This window comes from Schistocerca americana, chromosome 1 (genome assembly GCF_021461395.2).
Source record: "Schistocerca americana isolate TAMUIC-IGC-003095 chromosome 1, iqSchAmer2.1, whole genome shotgun sequence".
In the NCBI taxonomy this organism is placed as follows: domain Eukaryota; kingdom Metazoa; phylum Arthropoda; class Insecta; order Orthoptera; family Acrididae; genus Schistocerca; species Schistocerca americana.
This window is the reverse complement of record NC_060119.1, coordinates 402627731-402640223: the sequence shown is the minus strand read 5'-3', so window position 1 is coordinate 402640223 and position 12493 is coordinate 402627731.

The window sequence follows — 12493 nt, the reverse complement described above, 5'->3', positions numbered from 1 at the left end:
TTAACGTTTAGCTTACAAAAAGGGGAAGAAGTCAGGAACATTAGTGACAATGCAGCGAAAAGACGTTTCATCCTTTCATATTTTTAATGTCAGCTTCTCTTACCGCTGCGCTCTAGGCTTTAAGGGAAAGCGACAACAAAGTAGTTCTCTCAGTTTCAGTTTTTCCGAAGTCAGGAGACTTCACCTATGTTACAAGATTGGCATTATGTACTAAACTTGAAAGAAAACGTGATGCCATCTCTCTCCGTCGTCGTATCACTTTCATTTAGAGCCTCTTCGTTATTTGTTTTCTTTCACCAATCGCTTCACTATCAATTTTCCTCAACGTATCTCATGTCACGATCTATAGCTGTGAGTTTGAGGCATCTTTCAAGTATTTGTTCCTCTGCTTTTCACGCCACTTGTTCTTAACCTCGAACTCAAACCTTAAAGTCGTTGTAACAATTGCTGTCCCTTTCTTATGACCGATGCTTTGCAAAATTATATATGTTTTTAGTGTTTGTTAATAAAATAACAGCCTAATCTCATGGCAGACTTAGTTTCTACGATATAATATTCAAGTACACCGCATGTTCCGCTACAACATTATTGTTGTTGTATTGATGTTTCGTGACGTCAAATATAAAATTGCAGTTACAATACGGATCAGATCATATGATTTCCAGAGACGTGAAATGAGTATACTCTTAGGCTGTAAACTAAATATGCTACCCGTAAACATTACTCGATTTCAGGCATCCGAAGACGCTGCACAGTGAGTTGAGACGAAATGCATATGACAGCGTATAAAAGCTCACTGTGTAGTTGGATATACACGTCTACACTTCATTACGAAAAGAATGTAGATCAAGAACAGTACGTCACATAATTTTTGAAGTCTTCAAGATATGTCAGCTCATTACATTATTTTAAGCTTTCTGGGAAAGTTTTTGCGGTCACATCTGTGAAAATTCACAGATAGATTAAAATTACATACTTTGTACAAACAACACTTGCAGAATCGCATTACGGAGAAATATTTTGTATTATTTCTTCTCATGCGCGAGTATTTGTTCTGGAAAGCTAATTAATCAATTGTGACATATATTAATGAATTCTAATACTATGTTATGAACAGAAGAAAATAATACAGTTATTAGTGGACAATTGTTCCAAACGAAGAATGCTAGTAAATATGTCATTATGCCATTCACTTCATATTTCAGGAAATTGAAGCTTCTAATTTCTTACTCCGTAGTCTGTATGTCACGGGAAGCAATTTAAATTAATAATATCGGAGATTAACTATTTTAAAATAATTGATGTGTAAAAATTGCGTAGTAAAACGTAACATCATGAGTGCCTCCGCTGTAGAACATTACTTTCGAATCGTGTCTCTTACAGAAAGTGTGCGGACCCTTGTTCCCGTGGATGCGTGACGGAGAAGGCTCATTTTTTTCGTAATTATTGTTTTTCGCCGCCTTCAAACGTTGTCGTCAAAACCAGGCCCGTGTGGAACCGACTGTCAGCCGAACGTCACAATGAAATAATCTTGTCGGAAATCTGGGACGTCGATTGCTGTTCCCTTAATGGCTCCGGTATTGGTATTTCTGCTCTGCAGCGAATAAATACTTGCGACTCCGTGTGCCGTTGCCCTATAGGCGGCCGTCCTGTCGAAGCGTATTAGCGAAATAATCAACAAGCCCGTCTCTCATTCTGCTCCTCCGCTCATCATTTTATTTTTTATTTACATTTTCGATACTAACATCATATCCTATGTTCTTTGTTGTTACCTGCGACCGCTGTAACACGGCATTTCGATAAGTCTTAAAAGTCCGTGTCGTAACAGCACGGTACCAGCTGAAAAGGCACTCAACTCTGGACCAGTTTTTCAATATAGAACTGAAAGAACAGTGACAGAGAGAGAACTGTTTCTTAAGACACTCAATTTATGTAGCATAACCAATGTAAACCCATGACAAAATATTGGTCCAGTTTCCTTACGATTTTTTCTACAACTTTCCTTGCAGATATTCACACTGTGACTGATATTTCTGTTGTGCTATCTCTATTCGTAACGCAACAAAGCTATATATTTTATTATACTAGTATTTCGCTCATGCGAACATTTTTAATTCGGGAACAAATTACTGCCATTCAGCATTTTGCTTAATCAATGGTTTATTTGTCCTAAACTAAATTCAGTACATCCTCGGAAAATGGCATACGATTTCTCCTTAGTGTGTCTAGTGCTCAGCAAAGCAAAAAGAATGCTCCGTGTTAAGAACTGTAAAATTTTTCAAGAGACGTATTTCCTCAGCGTTAGAAAGACTTGCACCTAAAACTAAAACTGCATTTTTAATCATTCGACACAACTGTGATGTCTGCAAACGTATTTCCGATTATTACAATGCTAAACAATCGAAAAATTATCGAACCATACAACCTTAGCTCGAATTTCTTCTCGCGTGTTGCAGGCATTGATTAGAGTGCGAAATAACTTAGCTGCGTCAGACATTTTGCTTAAGAATCCTGTGATTACAGTTTTTGTACAAGGACGTTGCTATCCAAAAAGACCAAATGCCACTAGAAGATTGCGCCACACCTTTCAGCACAAGTAGTTAGTCCGCTGCTTCCAAAGATATATTTATCTACTTATTTATTTAAGAACCATGGCTTCCACGACTGGTCTAAAATGAAAAAAAGTAAAAAACAAAAAAGAAATTTTTCTTTTCGGCCGGGCCCGCAGCATAGAATGCATCAGAATATGACATTATATAATGAATAATTCGAGGTAAGTTGCCATCGTTTAGTGACTAATTTTTCTTCATTAGTACGAGATTCTTTCGGCTATACAGTAAAACTGTGGATATTAAATTTGGTGAATCTGCTCACGTTTGCAAGTGCAGTACATAATTTACTTACACACCCGCATTCAGTTGGAATAGATGCCCACATTGCATCAATGAGTAAAGTGTCGATTGCCTGTTTGTTGCTAGACTGTTATAATCAAATAAGTTCTATTTGCATAGAATATTCCCCCGAAATATTTTCAATAGCTGGAATGACGGTTTTTCTGTTGACATTTTACGTTTACAAGGTAATCTTTATAGTCAGTGACTTTAGTTGTGTCTCACTGAAATTATAATTTTGTTAGGATTTGTGTATATGGCTCTTTTTGTTTTATGTTTACTGCGTTTCTTATCCGTCCTCATTTTCCAAAACTTCAATAATATTTACTAGATAGTTCTTATGTTTGAGATCGGTTTCTCCATTAAGGATATCGTTTGGACGATTTGTTGCGTGCGTATTATTTCTAATTCTTCCAAGACGTTTATCGCATGTCCTTTTGGTATTCTATGTAGAACTTATAACGCGTTTCGAATATAGTATGGCCTTTGATTTTCGTTTTTCAGATCAGGTAAAAGCCTGATTGATTGCTATCGCAATTTCGCGTGCATTATTGTAATGTAATGTTAAAATTCCGTCCTGTTTGATGTACGTAGAATTTGGACAGTCGTTACACGCTATTTTGTATACGCCTGGGATGGTCAAATCCAGAATTTTCGTTTTTCACGTCGAGTTTTTGTTTTTATAGTGTTGCTTGATCGGAAATCAAGTTTTTATGGTTGTTTCGTTTAAGAATTTATTTATTTTATACGATACTTGTATACTTGTCCCATTGGAACTCTCGGAAACGCATTGAAATTTCTGCACAAAATACTAAAAGGCATGCCAAGAATATCTTGAGAAATTAGAAAAATACACTAATTCAAAAATCGATGAACAACTAGATATCAAACATAAAAATTATGTAAAAGCATTATTGACACTTTAGAAAATGAGAAATAACAGAGAACACTTTAGATATAAAACAAATTATAAACATAGATACAAATCATTACAAAATTATGGTATCAATGAGACACAAGTAACATCACTGACTAGCAAAAATTACACTACAAACCCAAAACATCACCGAGAATAAGCTGTCAGTCCATCTGCCAAAAGCATTTCATGAAAAATCCTATACAAGAAGGACTTACATGGTTATATCAGTCTAGCAACAAATAAACACTCAACAGTTTTCTCGCTTATTTGGTATGGACATCTACTCCAACTAGATTCAAGTATTAATGTATATTGACCTTTGTGTACAGATTTTGTAAACGTAAGTAGACATACCAAACGTAACATCTACAGGTTTAATTGAGAGTCACCCTACAGACGAAACAAGTTTGTAGTAAAGAAAAAAAACGTTGCAACTTCCATGGAGTGATTCATTGCAGAAAAGTATCTACAAAACCTTTCCTGTGACCTGCTAGTCATTCTTAGTAAATAAAACCCACTAGCAGATAACTGTTAGTGATCTTTCAGGTTTTCCAAAGAAATCGGTCCTCCGTGCACCACTGACATTGTTGTATATCCGCGAACATACAAGAGGTACACGACTGGCAACAAACATTTTACACTTCGCTTGGGTGACTGGTCAACAAAATCAGCGACCAGACTGGAAGCTAAAACAGTACTACCGCTATAATCAGCAAAGAGGATATTTCGTACATACTCCGTTGTGAAATTTGAGCGACATACAAAAATGTGAAAAAGTCGACGATACGAAAATTACAGAAATTTTGTTGTCTGTAGAAACAGAATCGATTATCAGAGTCGTTTTAACATGGAGTACACGGACTTAAGAAAGTGGACGTCAACAAACTCGTCTCCCTTTTGATAAAGCTACTTGAGATACAGCCGTCGTAAGATTTCCTATAAATTACAGTTTCTTCTACCTTTATGGTGATGTGTACTTCAATTACGTCTTTTTTTCTCTTTCCAAGCAAAGTGTGTAAAAGAATGAAGAAGTCTTTAAAAACGAAATGAGCAGGTTTCTTACCTAATCCCGAGAAGTGTACGACATGTAACATCTATTGAGAAACATTGTGGAAAGTGATGTTAGTTTATATAAGAATAACCTTTTTTCAGCAGCCTTCTACTGGTTTTTCTATGCTTAATAAATGTAAGAGGGTCAGTGTAATCCAGAGATTAAGAAAAGTTATTTATGGTTTGTTATGAACGATGTTGCCTGATATTCGCAACAGTCGGCAGAAAAGAGCGGACGACTTAGTGGTTTGATACGTTATTCTAATACTGCGGTAACGTAAAGCATAGAAGATTCATTTTCAAATGATGTTAGTGCAGACCTCAGAGACTTTCCTTCAGTTGTACACTTCCAGTCATTAACTACGGTTCCTAAGTAAACGTTAGTCACAAGATATTTTAATTTACAGTTACACTTGTCTTGGTGAGTAGAAACAAAATGAATTTTCTCAACAGGACTGTAGGGGAAGGTCAGAAAGTGTCCGACATTGGACTGTACCGGAAAACAACTCTTTCTCAGTCTAGCACCAGTGACAGCTCATGTCCCGGAACTGCAGTGTGAACCTTGGGGGAACAACACAACTAACATGATTTTTAATCAAAATAATTCTTCGTTTTGGAGCAGGAACAAGTTTTCTGAACCTAGTGAGTTTTGTTGCGTCAACCTTGGAAGGTTTCGTTTTATTGTATCTTAAGATATTATTTTCTATATTGTAGCATATGACAATGCATAGCCCAAGTAATTATAGTGGGAATGTTAAAGTAATTTTGCGATATACCAGACATGACTGACAGCACAGAAATTTATTTCTTGCAGTATTGGAAGAGGCAAAGTTGGAGAAGTTAGGACATAAAAATGGTTCAAATGGCTCTGAGCACTATGGGACTTAACATCTGTGGCATCAGTCCCCTAGAACTTAGAACTACTTAAACCTAACTAACCTAAGGACATCACACACACCCATGCCAGAGGCAGGATTCGAACCTGCGACCGTAGCAGTCGCGCGGTTCCGGACTGCGCGCCTAGAACCGCTAGACCACCGCGGCCGGCGTCAGGACATAAATGGGATGAAAATAACATGAAGAAAAGCCCGGAATAAGTCAGACGTCTTTAAATGATTATCAGGGAACTGAGTGAGAAATATTTAGTTCACAGAAGTACATCATGAGATGTACTATGAGTTTACGGGAAATCGAAGAAAACTGTTTTAAGAAATAATAACTTGTTTGCGGGAACATCCAGTGATGGGCAGGAAATAGTAGTATACCATCACGTTAAAAATTCAAATTCACTGTTTGCTCCTTTGAGGAAAGACGAGTTCTTAACTTAAGTGCGCAGATATGCAGAGCAACTGAAAATACGACGTCGGTTCCGTAACACAAAAATAAAAGTGAGTGAAGACTTTTATTATGATTTTATGAAATGACATGAAGACTTAAGGCTAAGGACAGTTGAATCCACGAGTTCGCAGAGAGCAGCAGGTTTCCGTAACGTACAAAGTGACAGATTTGTAGAGAAATTAGGGGAGCTGATGGACAAGTTCTAGTTAATAACCATTTACGATTCACTTAAACTTTATTGCCCAAAATTTATTTTTTACACATTACCGTTTCATCTCCGATGAAACTCAACAAAAATTTCAAAGACCGAAAAAGCAAAGGGAGAAGAAAATATTAAAAAAGCCAAGGAACGTTCTTTTTATATCAAATGTAATTCTATCAAGTAGCATACAACAGTATTGTTCAGTGTGAAGAATCCTCCAATACAGCCTTCATACAATACTATAATTTCCATAAACCTTAAGTCTGTGATACCATGCGACTTTCCCCTAAATCCATTCGCAACACGTTACGGTGCGAGTAGCATATGTGTTGCTCTACATTCATTGGCTTCCGACGATTTTCGCACACGAATGTCCTAAGATGATGGCGGTATAGTTACATCAATTGCTGATAATGCCGCTATCTGACTCGAGCAGTGTTGTAATTTTATCGCCAGAAAAAATTATAATATTGCTTGCACTTATCAGACACAACTATATAACTTTCATATGAAACTGGATAAGGATAATTTCGTGGGTTTTAACAGGCCACAAAAAACAGCTGTAAGCATCAGTTCCGTTTTCAGTTCGTTCTCAAAGCATATCATTCAGTATCGCTGTTTGTCTTTCGTACTACTTACTGGTTCAACAGCCATATTTTTTCAGAACTGATAAAGCTCGGAGGTACACTGGTAAAGACACCAAGTACAAGAGTATTTTTAAAGAGACCAATAAAACGTACAGCGTTCTTGCCTTCTGTCGTATTCATTTACGTTCAGTACTGCGAAGATTCGTGTTTGTGTATGATATTTCAAATTAAGATCTAGGTTGACAGAGGCCGAAAGGCAACACACAACATATGACGTATTCCTTATCTGAGCGACGCATTTTTCTGTCGAGAATGGCAGGAACTTCGTCGTGCGTCACAAAACTCGCGGCAATACTAACAGGACTCTAATTTTATATTCACTTATATGACGTAATTTCGTAATAGGAGTAGTATCAGGTAACAGTCATATTGCTGAATTGTGAAAATCAACCTTCACTATTTTGGATGGTTGAAATAGCTCTGAGCACTATGGGGCTAACATCCGAGGTCATCAGTCCCCTTCTGACTTAGAACTAATTACACCTAACTAACCTACGGACATATACATCCATGCCCGAGGGAGGATTCGCACCTGCGACCGTAGCAGCAGCGTGATTCCGGACTGAAGCACCTAGAATCGCTTGGCCACTTCGTCCGGCCTCACTATTTTGGAAAATACAACAAAGCTACAGTCGTAGCAACATCGCTGACTTTCGTATCTAGTGCAGCTGTCAACGTACGAGTATGTAGAGAATACTAACAGTACATAAAATGTCCCATCATTGCAAGCAACTTCTGTTTGAAATTTCTGGCCAGGAAACAGTGTTGTATTATGGACCGCAGAGATAAGGAGAGAAGTGGACAGAAACATCAAGGAGTGGAAAATAATAGAAAGAAACCTTTTTAATAATAAAACACTGAATTTAGAATGCTTTCTGAGCTGAAGAAATAAGAAACAGAGAACATCAGATGCAGTAGGAATGAAAAGACATTGTGGGGAGAAAACGAGGGAGTACTGGAAAAAATGGGAAACAACAACTGCACGAAACAATGCGAAAAAATTGACGAAAAATAAATATATTGGATTATTTTGAAATGCTCTTGCACGTCTGAAGAATACATCACTAAAGCCTTACATCATTACAGCTGTAGGTTTTCTCTGGAAATGGAATCGTCAAGGAGCATCAGTTGAGTAATGACGTGTTCTTGAACCAAAGTTTCAACAGTTTTCCTATGTTTGCTTTGTTGTGTCTCAAATGTCAACTTTTTTCTCCGTAAGGGGTCATCAGTTGAGTAACAGTGCCTTCTTGAAACAAATTTTCAACATTTTCCCTGTATCTACTTGTTTTGTCTCAAATGTCTACATTTTTGTCATTAAGGAGTAATTTTCAGACCCAGATTTGAATTTTTTTTATGCCTCAGGAGATAATACGGGATGAATTGATATCAGTACATAGAAGAACCAATATTCTCAAATACATATTTTGACATTAATTTCAAAAACGTAAACTATTCGTGTACGTCATCGTTAAAAATTATTTTTCGTCTGATTTATATCTGTCAGTTACTTGGTTCATAACAAGTGATAAGAAATAATGTTTACAAGAGAACGACGTGCCAGTCTTAGAGTGATGTAGCATGCGTTAGGTAGCTACACGGCCTTTTCGCTCAGTTAACCAAACAGTTGCATTGTGCGAATTCTTTATTCTTGCCTAATTCGTAAGAGGCAATCTTGAAACCCAAATTTCTTGTAATAATGATATAGATTAAGGCTTCAAAGTGATTCAGCCATAAAGTGGAAAAGAATTTCGGATACTTCCAAAGAAACTCGTCGTTCTGCAGTTTCAGAAATGGTACCAAGAAATTCATTCTCTTGAGCCTTTTTCGGGGTGCCCCCGTTACACTAGACATTTAAAATCGCCAGAGAACATGTATTCTTTGATGAAAGATGTAGGCAATTTTATGATTAGGCATCTGTGTCTTTCTCGGAGTACGGATAATATACAAAGATAACAATCGTTACCCCTTTGTGTCGCTAAATTTCAATACTTACACCTACATCTTATTGCGATTAAGAGGCTCACATATTTTGTCTTTAGATATGCTCTGTTTTTTGTTACAACGAATATATTTCTTTCACGAGGAATGCAGTCATACTGAAATTCGTATGTGGAGAGGATATGTATGTGCATATCTGGTAACGTTAGATAAGGGGCAATCATTCGAACGCACGGTACTTATCTAAATACCAACAAAAACAACCCAGAATTTCGTCATATGGCAGATGTGAGTTATATATGTATATCCATACTGGAATCCAAGTAAGTCATAAACCTGTAATGTACGCAATATTTATTATTGCAGCAAAACAAACTTCTTGTTGGTGCAATCAATGGAATTATGTTTTCCTACCAACTTGTACAAAAATTTCCTTCAATCACTCATGGATAAAATAATAACTGTAGGCCCTACTAAATTCTTAAAATTGTTTTGAGGTAGGGTTTAGGTCTTGCATTTAGTTTCTATAATGTCATCTCATTTCGTATATTCTGGAAGCATAGTTTTTGAGTTGTTGAATTAGTAAGCGAGGTAATACCATTAGACATTCTACATCTCTTATAATCTAACAAAATCATTATTTAATAAAGTAATATCGCTTAATGTGAAGGTATCCTGTTATATGATCACACGTTTAGATGAATACAGATGTTGGAAACACAGAAGAGAAGAGGAATACAAACTGAGACGTGATCGTCGTTAGTCGGTGTGCAAATAAAGGAAAAAGTATTTGGAACATAATAAAAATACTTTTACATTGTATCAGATATTAGGTAAGTTTCAAAATTTATTTTCAAACATTGATTAATGATAAAATGATGGCCACCGAAATATTTAAAAAATAATAGTCAGGTGCCTCTGAAGACAAGATGCTGTTTACCACCCGGAGTATCAAAATTGCTTTCGAAATTGTTCATTCACTTTCTGTAAAATTATTTGAGAAGGGGACAGAGTGAAAGCTTAACTACGTGGATAATGTTTTGTCAACTGTCATATTTTAAGTTTATATGAAAGGTGAGCAACTGGTGTAGATGACAATCTGTAAGATGTGACGACAAGCGCACAGATTGTTCTCGGATGAAAGTTGTATCGACTGGACGCTTGGCACGGAATATCCATTGCGCAATTTTACTTAGGCACCGAAGTTGGTCTATTTTCAGTTTTTCTACTTAAAAGTCTGTTCATGGTTTGCAGATATTTGAACGCCAAATATCTTGAGCACAGATCTCTTCTAGTTTTTCACGGTAGACCGTGTGTATTCCTGGTTCGCTGTCAAGTAAATTCGACTGATGTGGTGAGCAGTAGTTAGCAGCTTTTGTGTATTTGTTCACACAGTCAGTTTTCAGTCTTCGAACTGGTTTGACGCGCCCCATCACGAATTCCTCTCCTGTGCCAACTTCTGCATCTCACAGTAACTCTTGCATTTGTCTGATGTATTCTATACTCTGTCCTCAACTACACTGTTCACCCTCTACGTCTCCCTCTAGTACAACGGAAGTTGTTCCTTAATTTCTCAACACATACCTTATCATGTTTCCCTTCTTCTAATCTGTGTTCTTCATATGTTCCTTTCTTCGCTGATTCTGCGGCGAACCTCCTCATTCCTTACCTTATCAGTCCACCAAATTTTCAACATTCCTCTGTGGCACTACATCTCAACTCTTTGAGTCTCTTCTCTCCGATTTTACCACGTTCCGTATCAATCTGCCATACAGCACAGAGCCCCGAACGCACATTCACAGAAATTTCTTACTCAAATTACGATCCGTGTTTCATATTAATAGACCCCCTTTGATCGGGAATGCTCTGTTTGCCTGTGCTAGTCTGCTCCTTGTGTCTTCCTTGCTTAGTCCGTCATGAGTTATTTTGTCTCCAAAGTATCAGAATATATTAACGTCCAGTTTTGATGTTAAGCTTCTCGTTATTCACATTTCTGCTACTTCTCACTACTTTCGTCTTTCTAGGGTTTACTCTCATTCCATATTGTGTACTCATTAAAATTCGAATCAACAGATTGTGTTATTCATCTTGTCTTTCACTGGTGGTAGGAATGTCATTTCCGAGTTTTGGCACCGACATCATTTCATGGTCAACTTTAATTCCACTGTTGAATCTTTTTTTCTTTCTGTCATTGTGTTTCCTACGCATAGATTGAATAGTAATGGCGAAAGACTTCATCCCTGCTTGCACTCTTATTAATCCAGTCACTTTATTCTTGGTCGTACAGACTTTCCGTACCCCATTGGTTCTTGTACGTATTGTGTATCATTCATCTTTAGCTACAACTTATTCACTTTTTTTTTCGGGATTGCGTGATTTTACACTATCGACACTTTTTCCAGATCGAAAAATCCTATGACAGTGTTTTGATTTTTCTTCAGTCTTTACCGTTTCCATTCCTCAGTTTTTCTCTTCATTCTTTTTATTATTTTTGTCAGCAACTTCGATACATGGGCTGTTAAGCTTATTGTGAGATAGCTGTCGCACATATCTGCTCGTGCTGTCTTCGGAACTGTCTGGCTAATATTTCTCCGAAAGCCTGATAGTATGTCGCCTGTCTCATAGATTCTACACAATCTACTCAGTAGTCGTTTGGTTGCTCCTTTCCCCTGTCATTTTAGCAATTCCAATGGGGTGTCATACATCCCTCAAGTTTTCCATAGGTCTTATACTCTACACCCAGTGAAATCATATTTTCTTATTTTCTGTACCTTTCTCATTTAGAAAACGTATTTTTAATATGTTGATACCCTGTATTGTTAATATTGCAGCCCTGTATTGGAGTGATTTAAGATCGTCACAAGTGCGTCCACGACGAACGTTTTTATAAATTTTCGTAATGTTGTTCCGATTGTTTTATTTGTTTGGTGCAGAAATTGCTTTAAAATTGTACGGAACTTATGCTATGCGTATTAAATATCAGTGCACATTTCAGTTACATCTTTATTCCACTAGCTGATTTGCTTGGGAAGAATTCATTAAAGGTTTCAAGCATGAGTTTTCGTAGGTCTAAACTAGAGATCCTGAGTTTTATGGTGAATTATAAACTGAATTTGTTGCAGTACTCAGTTTCATTACGTGCTTTTTTCAATCAGGATTCTAAGATCCTTTCCTCCGAAAGTTCTATAAAGTTATGTTGCAAAAATATTTTGGAATGTGTGCAAGGAAAGCGAATAAGTATCTAACATCCATAACATCCACTACTGTTGGTAAGCCATACCATAACCCATAAACCATGGAAAATTAAGTACTTGCTATAACAGGCTAGAATACCCTATGGTGACAATGAATATTTTTTTTTAAAAAACGCTGCTCTCTTTACAAAAATAAGAAGTACAACGTCCTCAAGAGGTGAATGAAATTGTTGTCATGGAAAGTTACTTATTGGGCTGTAAGGAAAAGTGTAAAGTTCTTTATCAGTGCAATTTTCACGTGAGCCCAAAGTTGT